The 17,732-nt window shown below is 23.7% G+C and overlaps 1 long non-coding RNA gene across 2 annotated transcripts in view; it reads right to left on the bottom strand.

Moving 5' to 3' along the window:
- Positions 1-17,732, bottom strand: part of LOC111639805 — a 58,865-nt gene that overhangs the window by 38,853 nt on the left and 2,280 nt on the right. For both annotated transcript variants that reach the window (XR_002759147.1, XR_002759146.1), the window contains exon 2: positions 333-470. This is a non-coding gene — a long non-coding RNA (uncharacterized LOC111639805). The remainder of the gene's footprint in view (positions 1-332; positions 471-17,732) is intronic.

The raw sequence follows: 17,732 nt of genomic DNA, 5'->3' as shown, positions 1-17,732 counted from the left end.
TATGTAAAATATTTTTGATTTTATATAATTCAAAATAATTTATGAAAATTAAAATATTAAATTACATTTATTTAATTCTTATATTTTAATTAATTTTCTTTAAAAAATAATTACAAATTTTACTTAATTAAAATGAATTCATAATAAATTTTTATTTGAAAAAATATAAGATAAACTTTGAGAAAGTATTGATTTAAAAACAAAAAAAATCGATTTAATTTTTTTTTATTTTATTGCTAAATTTAGTGAATATTAAATTAGTTTGTTCTTTAATTTTATTTGTTATTTATTAAACCGAGTTGTAACTAAATTAAATACTTATAACATAGTACCTTAACTTGATTATTTAGTACACTAGTTGAATGGACTTTAGTAGACACAACACGCATGCCAAACTGTCCATCATCTCCTATAAGATTGCATGTCAGCAACTAGTAAACGTGTACAGTCTTTACATTAACAGTGATTACCTTTAACGATAAAATTCCATCATTAAATCTAATAGACTATAATTTTACACAAATTTATTTTATGAATATTTACTTTTAAATAATTAAAAATTGAATTTTTGTTTGACTTAATTATTCACACTTTACTTTAAATAATGTATAAAGTCGATTTAACTTTCTGGTAATAAAAAAAAACCCTTTAAAATGCCTGCTTCATTTACTTTTACAACGTGTTTTTTTTAGGAAGTGTAAAGTCATTATACGTTTTATTTTTATAAATTAATAAATATTAAATTGTAATTTATATATATATTTACAGTTTTTATAAGATTTTAACAGAGATACGAACTCCTTTTATTGAATAAAATATATTTATGTAAAGGTGATTAAGCATGTATCTGTATGAGGAATGGCCTTGATTTTTCTTATTTTTTTGAATTTTTCTATGCACTTGTGATTAAAATTAAAATGAATTGTAAAATAAATCTTTTAAAAAATGAATTTTTATGAACATAAATTTAAAGTAGTAATATTAATTTAGTGTTTTAGATATAGAAATCCATAACAAGAAGTACAACTTACAACTTGATTTATGATAAGTTGCAGAAATAAACATAAATTTAAAAAATAATAATAAAAATAATAGAAATAATTTTAATGTATCAAAGACTTGCCTTTTTTTCTAATCTTCTTTAATTTAATTTTTAAAATAAATTAATAAAATTAGTTTGTAATTTATTCGAAAAATATAAACATTTTTATAAAAATATTTTTAAAATAATATAATTTACTGCTATTAATTAGAGAGAGAAGTATAACTTATAACATACGTAAATAAAAAAAATAAATAAAACATTATTATTTATTATTATACTTTTAAAAAATAAATAAATAAACAATTTTAAAGAAGTAAAAGTTTCCTTTTCATTATTTAAAATTTTTAGAAATAATTTTATTAAAAGTATTTTTTAAATTAATAATTTATTTTCAAATTAGTTTGTTTTTTAAATTTTAATTATTTTAAAAAGAAAATTGTTATTTTTAAAAAATAAAATAAAACATAAATCTCGAAATAAAATTCTATTAGTTAATGAAAAGAGAAGTAACATATTCTAAAGGATTTGTGTCGACATTAAAAGAGTTTTTTTTTTATCTTCTCCTCCTTAATGAATAATTCACGAATTTCTTTAACACTTTCCGTGACTTTCCTTACAACAAAATGTGTTTGTTGATTTTAAATAAAAGAATAATATATCTTATAGGAAAANACAAACATCATATTTTTAAAAAATAAAATAAAACATAAATCTCGAAATAAAATTCTATTAGTTAATGAAAAGAGAAGTAACATATTCTAAAGGATTTGTGTCGACATTAAAAGAGTTTTTTTTTTATCTTCTCCTCCTTAATGAATAATTCACGAATTTCTTTAACACTTTCCGTGACTTTCCTTACAACAAAATGTGTTTGTTGATTTTAAATAAAAGAATAATATATCTTATAGGAAAAGCATTGACTTTAATTAGTCGGAGAAAGGCATAATAATTGATGTAACTTAACGTTTAGAATATTAAAATAACTCTTTAAAGATTTTCTCTTTCACAAAATACTAATTCGTTCCTTCAGGATTAAAAGTGTTTTGATAATAATGTTTAAGTTAATTATTATCATTGCCACAATATAAATAACACGTAAAAAATCACGTAAAACGAATATAAATTTTCGTAAATTTAAATGCGTATATAATTTATTGAACGAGTAATAAAAATTTAATTTACTTTATATTGATTATGTATATGTAGTTTTAAAATGTAAAAGTAATTTTTTTTTTGAGAGGGGAAGAAATTTAATGTTAGAAATTATCGATATTCCGTTCGAAATTAAATAATCAAAATTCTTATCACGAAAAGAATATCAAATCACCTAAACATACAAGCTTCATTTACTTTAAATTTATTTTTGAATATTTAAGATAAGTCTTTATATATATATAAAGTCTAATTTATTATATTACATACAAACACATTTACGCAAACAGGATTATAAACGTTTGTGTTACACAATAGGGCAACGTGTAATGTATACAAGGAAAGAAATTTTACATTTAATTGCTTAATACATTCAATTCTATTGGATGAAATGATTGTTAACTGAATTATTTATAAGATTTTAAACTTGACTTTTTTGTAATTCTACAATCGAAGACAATTTGTTCTTAAAGTACATTTTAAAAAAAAGTACAGAGAAAACGTAGGTTTTTCTTTCCAAACTTAAATGTTGAATAATCTATTTNATTGTAAGAAGTTTAGCTTTAAAAATAATATAATATATTTATGTATTAAATTATATTATTCTCTAAAAATGCATTCACATGACTGCTTTGTTTATGAGATTTTTAAAGCTATGTTTTCAATATGGCCTTGTTTAAATTCCAGTGTTTTTTTAAAGATAATATTACATTTTAATTTTATTTAATATTATTTTCTAATAAAATTATCAATAAGGACTAAAAATAAATACTTTCAACTCTAGTTAACTCGTTGGTACTTATGCGTAAAGTGTTCATTCAAGCATGGGTCATCAAGAACGTGAGATCAACAAAATTCCCATTCGATGAGAATTTCACATATAAAATTTATTTACATTTGACAGCGATATTTTTAAATGTAATAAAATTGATTAAGCAAGGTTTTTGATTTATAAAAATTACAATTTTTTTTAATTGCAACCTCGCAACATCCTTGGCACAAATCACTAATTTTATTTCGTGTTAAAAACTTAAATTAATTAAATTTCATTTATTTTTATAAAATTATATATTTATATAATTATTAAAATTAAAACTCTATTAAATTTTTAAAGTAAATATAACTGATATAAAGTAATAAACATTCATGTTATTTTATATTTTTATATGAAAAAAATATTCTATTTTAAAATGTTATTTTTTAAAACTTTTATCAATTTTTTTTTTTTGGTTGTTTATATTGTTGAAAGTTGTATTTTTGTTTATTTTTCTTAAAAAATATTATTCAAGTATATATATAGGCCTATATTTATTTATTTATTTTCAAAAATGTATTCTATGACCAGTTACAAATGTCAACATTCTCATATATCTTCTGATATTTCTTCAAATCTTACATTGTAGATCCAAAACATTTATATATATATTTTTTTTCTATAAAAATTTATTGTTTAAAATTGCATATTTTCTTATCAAATTTGACTTTTTAACAATATATTACGAAATATAATTGCATATAAACTGATAAAAACACGCAACAATCCGAAAACGTCCAACATTCGAAAATATCATTTTATAAATGATATTAAATCACTTTTAATATAATATTTTTAAAAGAATGCTATAAAAGTTGGTAAAATTTTATTATATCAATTTGTTTTATTTAATCTATTATGAAATTAAAACACCTACACAAAACAACTGCGAGCTATTTTTCATGTATTTTTCACTACACCTACCTAAAAATAATATTGTGTAGGCGTTAATTACAATAAAATTATACCCCCAAAAATACAAAATTTTACTTTTCCAAATACGTATATTTTTCTATAAATTAATTTTAATTAACTAAAACTTTATTATCTTTTGCTTCTTCGCCTAAATGATCACCAAAATCTATTTTAACTACTTCATCAAATATTCAGCCAAACATATCTTAATTATCTAGAATTGTAATTTATATTATAGAGTAATTATACTACAGTATAAATTATAGTACGGAAACTAATATAAATTATAATATACTGCTAAACATTACTAATCATCAAGTAGGTAAGCTTAATCTTGACACGATTCATTAATTTAAACCTCATATATTCTGATCGTCTGATATTATTATAAAAATAATTTATATAATTTTACTAAACAACTTTAAATTATCATTAATCTTTAATTTTTTTTCGGTTACATCTTTTTATTATCATCAAAATAGTTAATTGCCTTTAAAATGCAAAGGTGTAGTAAGTACGCGTGCAAAATGTTAATATGTATGGCACATTTTAAAAAACGTTTCCTCGTTTATTAAGTAATAAAAATACTTACAAAATGCTTTTAAAATGTAAAAAAATATAAGGAAAATTTATTTAAAAAAATTAATTAATTAATACTATAAACATTTAAAATTTTAATTTAATTTTTTTTACACATATGTACTGTATAATATCATTTTAAGTGTATATTTATTTTACTGATTAAAATTTTGATATTTAAATCCGGTATAACACGTAATTCATCATTATAAATGCTTATCAATATCTGATATCATGTTATATTCAATTAAATAAAAATTATTATCTAAAAATTCCTAACTTCAACCATGCAAGGAATATATTATAGTTAAGAGAATACGTTGTAAAATAATATATTTTAAATTAAATTATAAATCTCTCAAAAGACTATATTTATTTCTTTTATAAATAATAATCTAAACCTGTTTTGATATTTTAAAATAAATTTTCCTCAAACTATAACTAAGAAACGTGACGCAAATGGTGCTTTAATCATGTGATTATATAGTAATAGAAGAAAGACAATAGCCTACTCAAAGGTTCAGGCTAAAGGGGAGGGAAGAAGGGAAAGAGAAAAGATAGATTCAAGAGTGATGCAAGAGACGACCTGGACAGAAAAAGAAAGGGTTTAAAGGGTTTGGCAGGATGGTCGAGGCAATTAAGCGTTAGCCTGCCGCTATGGGGTCCCGGGACGCATCCTGGCGAGTAACTCTACAGGAATTTCTCATGGGCGGTCTATTCCGGATATATTTGGCTCCTTACCTTGCCACTTAGTTGCCCCCATTCTGGGCTTGGTCGAGCCCACGATGGATATAGTAAAACGACCGTTTTAGTGCCCACAAATAGATAATTTGTTCAATGCGACAAAAACCAAAAGTAGAGTGACGATTCTAAAAACTTAATACAAGGGATAGAAACTATGTACAAGAGTAAAACTAAATACAAAATATACACATGTTGAAAGTTCAGCTCTACTGATTTAGTAGCAATAACAAATTTGCTTAATTTTATGACTTTCTGTATAAACACATTCCTTTGTTGATCAAGTAAAGAACAGTCATAAATAAGATACTCAAGAAATTGATCTCTACCTATCAATGGTATTGTGCAATGGTATTGTAAATTATCAGAGTGAAGAATATACAACTCTATGCAAACATTTTAAAAATTCTACGACTGGCAATTCTGACTGTGGTAGAACTCAAAAGGAAAAAATTTCAAACTTTATTTTCGTTGTAAATTGGAAATAACTTGAAAAAAATGTATTTGCCAGTAGTTTCTATTTCTCGTCATTTTTGCAAGTGTTTAGTCATATGTTGATGACGAAAGCTTTTAATTTAATTAATTAAAATTTTGATATAGATATCAATATAATATAAGTTAATGTTTCCTGCAAACTTGCAAGAAGATTCGCCTTTTCATTGCCACATTCCCACGTATCCAAGTGAGAGTAATTTCATGATTGGAATAAGTAGACAAATAAGCTTACCAGTTCTAACATCAATAGCATTATTGTATTGTTTTTAATGGTCAGTGGCGCGTTATCCTATGGAAAAAGGGACAATTGCCTGGGGTCCTCACCGGCAGGGGTACCAAACCAATCTCTTCTGAAAAAAATTTTTTCCAAAAATTCCCCCGAAGAAAAATGCTTGAAGTAAACAATGTACAGTACACGGGCCCCCTAATTTAAATTTGCGAAACTATAAAGCGCCACTGTCAATGGTCTTAAAGAGCTGACTGTTCTAATACAGATACAATGATATGTTATGTATGAATTTAGTGTGACTCTGTATTGTAGTGTACTGTACAGTACATATTGGAGAGCTATTGCAGTTTAACCTGGTAGATACTGCAGTATAAATCAGTGTTCCGCAACCGGTGTGACGCGGCACACTGGTGGGCCGTCACAAGGTGAAAGGTGTGATGTAAACTTTTACATATTCTATTAATTTCAAGTTTTATTTATATATTTTTATCACATTTGTTTTATTTCTTATGCTTATATTTTATTGACTGATGAAATAAGATGATGTTAAAACAATAAACACATATGTCGTCCCAGTACCCACTCTTTTGGAGTTATACATTGGACTCACGCAGATCTTGAGCAACTCAAAATGAAAACAAGAACAACACTTACTAAGCATAAACAACATCATTCTAAATCCTCCATAGAAAGATTAACCCTTCCACTTGAAGATGGCGGACGTGACCTGATCGACATAGTTAACCTTCACTACAAACAAATACAGTCACTGCGAGAGTTTTTCTACAGGAAACAAGAAACATCGCAGTTACATAAAGCAGTAACTCTAGCAGACTCAAATAACACACCATTAAATTTACATTCATAACTTAGGGACACGACACAACATATAAATAGCATAGACACCATTAAGCAATCGTGGGCTCGAAAGGCACTCCATGGCAGGCATCCTTACGACCTGGCCCAGGATTTTGTTGACAAAACTGCGTCAAACAGCTGGTTAGTTGCCTGTTTGGGGAAACGGAAGGATTCATGATTGCCATACAGGATCAGGTCATAAATACTAAAAACTACAGAAAACACATACTCAAAGATACAACAATCACAAACGACACATGCAGAAAATGTCACATCATGCCAGAAATTATACAACACATCACTTCTGGTTGCAATTTCTTGGCACCGACAAATAATTTACATAGACATAATCGAGTAGCAAATACATCAAGAGCTTACAAAGAAATACAAACTATTAGACATCCTACAAATACGTTCAACAGACAGTATTGGAAAACAACACGCACAAAATGTACTACAACAGCCATAATCACATCATACTCATTGACAAACACAATAAAATCACATACATTATAGACATAATCTGTTCCAAACACTCACAATGTACAAAATTCATGCACTGAAAAAATTAGCAAGTACACAGAACTCGCCCAGGAAATAAGACATCTGTGGAGGATGCTTATTGTACAGTATCTGTCGTTCTCTCCTGTACAGGTGTGACACCACACACACTACACGAAAGCCTGGGAACATTACAATTGAATAGAAATACATACATCATACTACAGAAGGCCACTATATTGAATACATGTCATATTGTTAGGAAATTCCTGAATACAGACACACACTAACACACACTTAATTTTTATCTTGTTTTGAATTTACTACGTCTTGACTCTGGTACACAGCCATCGGTGTCAACCGAGTGTAACTCACAAAACTCAATATAATAATAGGTTTATGGCATTACAAAATTCCATTAATAGTATCATATCATACGTTTTTGAGGGGAATAACATTTTGGTGTGCCGTGTTGAGTCATGTGGAGTCATAGGTGTGCCGCGAGTAGAAAAAGGTTGCGGAACACTGGTATAAATAAAGCTTGGTTATATAGTGAAATATTGCAAAATAATTAAAAACTAGTTGAAATTAATGAAGTGGTTATGTAAAGAATCTTATCTCTAAATCATATTAACATAAAGAAAAAATCATTTTAAAGTATTAAAATTAAATAATTTTCAATGATTATAGTCCATTAATTATAATATTTCATTACATAACCAACAATATAATTAATAACAAAAATGTTTTATTATAACTTATAAACTAATCTATACATTGATTCAACATATTCTAAGTAAATCAATAACTAAATAAAATAATATTAATATAAAATTTTATCAATAAATGACTCCGATTTATAAAATAAATTCGTATTATTAAAATTTATAACCTTTCTATAAAGTGAATAAATAATTTATTGAAAAAATAATCACAATATTATTATAATTTAACTATACTATAACCAATATCAAGATTCTTAGAGTATAATAAATAATGTAAGTAATTAACTATAAATAATTTAATTAATACTTTTACAGCTAAAATAATATTTTTATAAATTATATTTTCTAATTTTTAAATATAATAATTTATATACAAAAACTTAAAAAAATGATTGTTGTTTGGAGGTTATTTGTATGCATTTCAAGAAGAAAGATTCCTGAAAAAATAGCTGCCGTTTATTAGAAGTTCGACTGTAAATATTTTTTAGGTTTACAGTAAAACCTGTGTGAGCCGGAATCGCTCTGTTCCGGAGAATTTTTCCGTTTAGGCAGGTTTCCTTTCTATACAGGTTCCGTTTTAAACAGGTTTTATTGTTTTATGTTGAGCTGAAGGCTAATTAAATATTCATAATAAATTTTTATTATATAAAAATAAATAATAATAAAAATTATTCTATGTAAAAGCATGTTTTGTAAACTTAAAAATAAATAAATAAATAAAAGAACGTTTTAAAAAAATGAAAAATAAGCTGTTTCCTTATTTTTATATAAAACTTCTCAATTTATATTTTATACAATGTATAAGTTGAAAAGCCTTGTTCAGTTTGTAGTTTGTTTTCCTTTTATTTTTTAAGTATTTTTATTTACTTTAACAGAATTATTTGAACATTTTTTTGTACATTTTTAAAGCAATAATCATAATAAATAAACATAAAATTCTAAAAAAAATATTTTATATCTACAATTTAATTCTGTAAATTTATTCATTAAATTTAAATTTTATAAATTAGTAATTTAAAAAAGAATGCTTAATAAAAAGTATAAAAAATGAAGTTCGACATTCGCTATATTATTATTATTACTATTATTAAATTGACCCCCCAAAAATTATTAACTTTTAATATAAAACATAAATAATTGAGTATTGAATATATTTATTAATTTACTTTATTCGTAATTTAATAAATTAAACAGCTACTTTAGAAACTTTGCAATTGAAATTTATAAATAAAAGAAAACATGCTTCGCTTCACGAATCTTCTTTTAACATATAAATGATTAATTAAAATAATTAATAAGCTATATTTTATGTAAGGAAAAAAAAAGCCTTTCGACTTTAAAACTATTACAAGGAAAATTTTCCATAAATATTTCAACTTAACTGAGGGATAGTTCAAGGTTGTTTAAAAGCACAATTCGGTTGTTAAAGTAAATGAAAAATTATTGACCTCAATTAGTTTGTTTACAACCTTAAACTAGCTCAAACAGGTAAATAGTTAAATTAAGAAGTGATACAAAATAAGATAAGGTTGTGTGTAAGTGTTTTTAGAAAATGTATACTAATTTAATAGTACATACTTTGCTATTTAGATAATATATAATGATATTTTGAATCTTTTAATTAATTATTTCAAATTGTCTTTGATTTTCTAATATTGTTACAACTATTGTAATAATGTTGTAATTGCTACTTTGGATTAAAGACAAGACAACAACAAGGCAATGGATGCACTGAGCTGATGAGTCAATGTAGTTGAAGGGTCGATATTGTTCGAGATAATTATGCTTAATTTAATGCTATTTTCAAAACTTATTGTTGAATTAATGTTAAAAATCGTAAAAAAATAATGCTTTAAATTTAATATAAATTTATTAACTGTAAATAGTTTAATTGATATGTATAAAACTTATTTTCTAGAATATATTGATTGTAAATATAATAACTTAAATTTCAGTGTAATTCTTATGATATTACATATAAAATAATTTTTTCACCATAATAATATGTAGTATAAATACCGTAGTTAATTTCTATTGCAGTAATGGAAATTATATTGCAAGAGAAAATTAACTTCTTATAAGTAATTCTTCCTCATAACTTCTATATAAAAATAACTGAAAATTAAAGCAAGTTTATTAATATATCTACAGAAAATAAAGAGAAAATAATATTAAAATTACATATATATTTTTCTAAAACATTTAATTATTTACATAATCGATTCTCTTATTGACATTTGTCATCTGTTAATATTTACAAAATAGAATTAATTAAATAGACTTAATTAAAATGCTAATAAACATATTTAAAAAACGTAAAATAGTGTAAATATACGAAAAAAAAACGTATTTAAATTTATATTATTTAAATATAAATAATAAATTACTAATATAACATCGAAAAACATTGTTATTTCATGCCACTTAACAATTACGACCTTGAGCTAGTTGTCAATAATAAATATTTAATTCTAAAAAGAATGAAAAATATAGCAAATAATTAAAACAGTATTTTCATTAAATTATATTATAAACGATCAAAATATATTAATTAAAATTATTTTGTATAAATATAACAAAAGTTATATTTACGAGAAAACTGTTTAATAAGTTTACAGATCAACGAGTGTTTTTAGAAAAAAATTATCCAAAAAAGATAAAAAAAATTATTTACTTTTAATAATCAATATCGTGTATATTATTACAGATATAATGTACATATATATTCGGTTTAATTATACTTTGTATAATGTAATTGAAATTTCTATATTGAAACAAGCAAATACTTTGCTGACCTTGAAGCCAAAATGAGTAATTTCGATGTGTTGGCGTGCAAAAGTTCACTTCACTAGTATAAAATTTAGAGAAAAACTAAATATATTTTCATAACATTCAATATTGACATAACAACTTCGATCTTACTTCATATACTTTCTGAGAAATTTCTAATAAAGTTTAAACACATACCGGATTTGGTGTAGGCGTATTGATAAATGTATATAATTATGTTATTAAAAACAATAAATATTCAAATTTGAATATATAAATTACTTTATAAATATTCAATTTAATATATATATATATATATCGAGTAATTAAAATAAATGAAAAATGGCGGAGTTAACAATGACAGGAAATTATAGGGGAATTGTATATTGTATAAAAGGTGTGTGTATTTAATTGTAAACGATTTTTCACTTTTGACTATGATTGGTTGAGGTTTAAATTTAGAAAAAAATTCCAGAAGCTGATGACATGCCTGAAAGATATGCAAATCTATCATGATTGTGTTCATGGTATGTACAGTACAGTAGTACATACATAAGCAATAGAGGATATGACTGTATTACAATAGAGATAAAATAAAAATTGATTTTTCTTTCAATCGTAATGCATTAAGATAATTAAATAAATGTATATATTTTTAATAATATAAGAGGAGGAAGAAGCATTTAATTAATATAGTAAGTACTTGAACACTATTATTAATTTCTTAGTAATAAAATAAGAATTAAAAGTACAAAATAGTAAATTAATTTTTACTAAATTACAAAATGTTTTTAATTATAAATCTAAAATCATAATATAGCTCTTAAATGCTATTTTAATTAGATTCCTTGCAATTTTAAACATAAAATTTAAAATATTAATTAAGTAAATATTTTTTTAAATAAAAGAACACAATCAAGTAATATAATAAGCTATTAGCTACCTAAATAATGCTCAATAATCGTGTATAAAAAATTATAAATTAAATGTTGAACACGAAGAAAAGATTTTTCATTTTATAATGAAGGTCATTTCCTAGACTAAATTAAACTACACTATCAACAACTTAAATTATTATAAACTTGAGCTGTTAAAGGCTTTCAACACTATTTAAATATATATATATATATATAATAATGTTTAATATAATAATATGGGTCAAGGTAAGAGACTATTATTATAAAGCGCAATAAAATTGATCAACAACGCAAGAAATTTGATTATATTTTTCTCACTCCTTTACTAGTGATATATAGGAGTATAATAAATTCAGAAAAATATATTTAAATATTTTTACTCCTGATCAATATATTCAACTGTGCCAACATATTCCATGTTGAAATTCAAATTCGTAAAGTTTTTTAATATTGACATTTTACCAGCTTTATCTCAAAGTCAATATTTTCTAGAATCATTTACACAGTCCAATAGAAGAGTGAGTTTTCTGTTATCGTTATTTTATTTTATTTTATTTTATTTTTTATTTTTTGATGTAATATCGGTGAAAGTATTTTCTTATATAATATATAGGAAAAAAAATGACATGTAGCATATTGTTTATCCAATTTTGATACAAGAAAACTGAAATTTTATTAAAGACTATCGATTTTTCCAATATCTCTTATATTCAGTTTGCTTGTAAGTTCGTCTGTTTGTCTATCCTTAAGATTATTCAACAACTACGAGCTTACAGAAGACGAGGATACGCTCTTCTTGCACAGTTTTTTTTTTATTGAAATAAATCTCTTTTTGACATCTCGAGAAGCTAGAAAGTCAAATTTCTGTATCCATTTTGTGTGTTAGTCTGTATATATACAGATTTGTCTGTTTATAAAATATTTTTTGAAGTAAAAAAGTATTTAAAAAAGAAAAATGAATTGATTGCATTAATGGGGGCGACACAGTTGTAGGAGGAAAAAGAATTGTTCCCCTATAACCAAATTAAAATGATTCAAAACTGAATAAAAGTGATAAAATTTCCGATAAAGATCAAATATGACAATTAAAAAATATCACTAATTAATTTTGATTTGATTTATTAACATCATAATTGGAAAAAAAATCGTTTAATTAAAATTCTTTAATAACAGTTTTGTTACTGATGAATAAAACCAAAACAAGAAAAAAATGCAAATGATAATATACAACATTTAAGTAATAAAACGAAGAGTAATTTGATCTACGAAAATAATTTGAATACATATACATCACCTAAATAATTTGTGAACCTTCAACTATAAACAATGTGAAGCTGTCAGCATGACTAATGTACATTCATCTGAGCAAACAGGTTTTACTTTAAAAGAAAACAGGAAAAGTTTATCAAGGGCAGTAATGAAATGTTACGATAAAAAAAATTATTTACTTTTAATAATCAATATCGTGTATATTATTACAGATATAATGTACATATATATTCGGTTTAATTATACTTTGTATAATGTAATTGAAATTTCTATATTGAAACAAGCAAATACTTTGCTGACCTTGAAGCCAAAATGAGTAATTTCGATGTGTTGGCGTGCAAAAGTTCACTTCACTAGTATAAAATTTAGAGAAAAACTAAATATATTTTCATAACATTCAATATTGACATAACAACTTCGATCTTACTTCATATACTTTCTGAGAAATTTCTAATAAAGTTTAAACACATACCGGATTTGGTGTAGGCGTATTGATAAATGTATATAATTATGTTATTAAAAACAATAAATATTCAAATTTGAATATATAAATTACTTTATAAATATTCAATTTAATATATATATATATATATCGAGTAATTAAAATAAATGAAAAATGGCGGAGTTAACAATGACAGAAAATTATAGGGGAATTGTATATTGTATAAAAGGTGTGTGTATTTAATTGTAAACGATTTTTCACTTTTGACTATGATTGGTTGAGGTTTAAATTTAGAAAAAAATTCCAGAAGCTGATGACATGCCTGAAAGATATGCAAATCTATCATGATTGTGTTCATGGTATGTACAGTACAGTAGTACATACATAAGCAATAGAGGATATGACTGTATTACAATAGAGATAAAATAAAAATTGATTTTTCTTTCAATCGTAATGCATTAAGATAATTAAATAAATGTATATATTTTTAATAATATAAGAGGAGGAAGAAGCATTTAATTAATATAGTAAGTACTTGAACACTATTATTAATTTCTTAGTAATAAAATAAGAATTAAAAGTACAAAATAGTAAATTAATTTTTACTAAATTACAAAATGTTTTTAATTATAAATCTAAAATCATAATATAGCTCTTAAATGCTATTTTAATTAGATTCCTTGCAATTTTAAACATAAAATTTAAAATATTAATTAAGTAAATATTTTTTTAAATAAAAGAACACAATCAAGTAATATAATAAGCTATTAGCTACCTAAATAATGCTCAATAATCGTGTATAAAAAATTATAAATTAAATGTTGAACACGAAGAAAAGATTTTTCATTTTATAATGAAGGTCATTTCCTAGACTAAATTAAACTACACTATCAACAACTTAAATTATTATAAACTTGAGCTGTTAAAGGCTTTCAACACTATTTAAATATATATATATATATAACTATATGAAATTTGCAATGTAACGTGCAGTCTTATGAGATTCCTCTAAAATTGTATATGGTCTTCCCATTAAAAAAACTTTCCCATTTCTACTTTAGAACAATCGAAAATTTACACAAGTTTTAATATATTCAAAATTACACAAAAGTCAATTGTCATAAATTTTCAATGTGTACAATATTTATTATAATGGGAACCTAGGAGGGAGTTTCACTTGCCATCATTTCCATTTAGTGGAGGGATTTTATTAGATGGAGAAGTATCTAAGAAGCCGGTTTATTTCTAGAAAAACAAAATAAGAAGCTTCTAAGTAACGAAATCCCATCAAATAACAGAGAATTCCCACCTGCTTAGGAGAATTACTCGTAAAACTTGCAGTAAAAAGTCAAGCAACCTACGTATAACGTATTCCTTCCAATACTTCTTAAAGTTTTCTTGATTGTTTGAAATGTCTGGAAGTTATTGCTTTCAACCCGCGAGAAATGAAATAAACCATTTCACTGCAAACACATCAAGCACAAAGAATGTACTTGCTATAGCTGTAAGTTACAGGTAAATAAATAAATAAAATGATAGATTAACTTTAAAGAAGGTTTTTTTTAGAAGCTAGCTGTTGCGTGCTTNATAAGTGTAATAATAAGCTACATAATTTTAATTTATTGTGTTAAAATATATAATAGTTAAGTAAATATTTATCTAATAAGTTTTTATTTTTATTTTTTTATTTTATAACTCTTCTTTTTTCATTTTTATAACAGAAAGTATCACACAAATTATAATCAAAGATGTCAGTTTTCTGTAATACTACACATCAAAGTCCATAAAGACAATCTCGGTTGACAAATCACGTTAATAAAGACATATTAAACGAAAAGTTATTGAACAATATGTACGTTACAAATGGATTCTATATTATATTATATTTTGATGAAACCATAGGGAATATTAGATGGGAATATAATGTATTATTCATCGATTCAATAACATATTATGTTGAATGTTTGATAAACTAGCTTTGTAATTAATTCTGCTACAACAGAGTACATTCAACTTAATAATTTTCCATAACTCATCACGAATTATTATTCTAATTCAATATTTCTCAACTTTTTTTCGTTAGGCATTCCTTTACAAAATAATGGAAAACATCTTCAATAGTCGCGATCTATCAGTTGGGAAATTTAAATACTTTATAAATTTTTTTTTATAAAAAGCCATAAAAATAAAAATAAAGTAAAAAGAATTTATATATATATTTACAGTAAAATTCAAAATTACATGTAAAAATATACATGTAATTCTGTAATATAATAAAATAAATTAATTATTTCATATTTTTATGCATTTAAATACATTTGTTATAATTAAACTCTTATATAAAATGATACTTTAATAAATTTACAGCTTTAAATGTTTAAAACACATTTTAAAAAAAGCAACAAAAAGCCCTCCGATTTTTCAGAATTTAAACCTATTTTAAAGCACATTTACCAATGATTCGATAATAAAATAAAATAAAAATAAATAAATAAATTTAAATGCACAAAAGTATTTTATTGTAATTAAATCCTTTTAAACAAAATCGATGTAATTACAATAAAACAATTATTACAATTTAAAATGAGTAGATTTAATGGATTAATTTTTACTAAATCTAAAGCATTAATTCCTTTTTTTTCTGAACATTCGTAAATTCTGCTATAAAAATTATTTGTTTTTTGTTTTTTTTTAGATTTAATACCACTTTAAAAACATCCTAGAGCATATTCAGTATGGTTTATAATATTCACCTTGAGACCATACGAACAACCATTGAAGGAAGAGACACAAATATCGATCAGATGTTTCACTTGCTCTAATGTAAAACTGCTTCAGAAACTCGTTACAATGAATATTTTAATATTCTTATTCAATAATTTTATTTATATTTTATGAAGTACAAGTACAACGCATTAATTTATCNAATTTTGTAATAAAAGAAAAACAGGAGTTTCATTTCAGAAAAATAATAATAATAATAATATAAAAAAAAGACCTTCATGCAAAAATGTTCGAAAAATCATTGAAGCATTTCAACTTTATAAAAATTGATCGGAATGGAATTCTATTAAGTTAAGATTTGTTTCCGTTCATCCTTTTTACTTTTATCATAAGCCAATGGTGCCTGATGGAATTGTGCCAATAGATCCAAGGTTAAACTAAATGAGTTTTTTTCTTCTTCGTTTTATTTACTTCTAACATTACCTATATTGTCTTGAGTAAATTTCGACTAAAAACTTTTGTTACAACAACTTTAATGATCCAATTACTGTAGATTGACCTGACCCTTTTAAACTTAAACGAAAAGTAAAGAATAAAGGTAAATTACCTGTAATTTATGATATTTATTACCTTAAAATATAATTTTCTTAATGATTTTTTAAGTTGTAAATGTTAAATTTTATTCTAATTTATTGCATATATACGAAAGTTAAAAGTTGAGATCATCTTTATAAATATTTATAAATTTTAACATGAGTTATTATATATTTTTAGCTTTGATTAAATTTAATTTTATTATTTATTTAATAAAACAATTTGCAATAAAAAATTATAAACGTTCTCTTTACGAATTAATTTATTATACTTCAACGTTAAATAATATAAAAAATAAGTATAATAAATTTTTAAAGATTTTTTATAAAAGAAAACATTCTTATGTATATAAAATATTAGAAAATAATATCGAATAAGTATACTATTTAGTTAAAGAGATATAAATAACTTAGGTAAGATATGTTCAAGCTCGATGTTAATGGAGAAAACACATTTTTTTTTTCTACCCCTGCTTCTTCCTTACTTGCGATATACCTCAGAGTATGAATTCCATTTTTAGATTGAGGACATTTATATAAAAATTTCAAGTTTTCGAAGCAAAAATCGATATCCTGTTTTAACATATTTTGGCAAAAGCTTTAGCCTTAAATAAACTCAGCTCTAAACACTTCAGAAGATAAGGTGAATGAACAGTAAAGTCATTGTCCGCATCACTGCAGACAGATTTCCTGGATAGCTGCAATGCATCGAAAGATTATATACAGCAACACTAACTCATCAATAATTAATCTTAATATATATAAATCTTATAAATGTTTTCTATTTGTGTCATATATTTTTTAACATTTTTCCACTTAATCTATACATTTCTCCAAACTTTATTCAGTTTACTAAATAAATTATATATAGGCCCTATATATTCTTATATTTAACTTAAGAAAAATAGAAAATTTATATGTATATATTTAATTTAAACTCTTAAAATTTATCTGAATATATATT

This window comes from Centruroides sculpturatus, unplaced genomic scaffold (assembly GCF_000671375.1).
Source record: "Centruroides sculpturatus isolate CEXI.00-Female unplaced genomic scaffold, Cexi_2.0 scaffold1279, whole genome shotgun sequence".
Taxonomy (NCBI): Eukaryota; Metazoa; Arthropoda; class Arachnida; order Scorpiones; family Buthidae; genus Centruroides; species Centruroides sculpturatus.
Note: the sequence above shows the minus strand (reverse complement) of the source record. Positions and strands in the feature narration are given on the sequence as shown.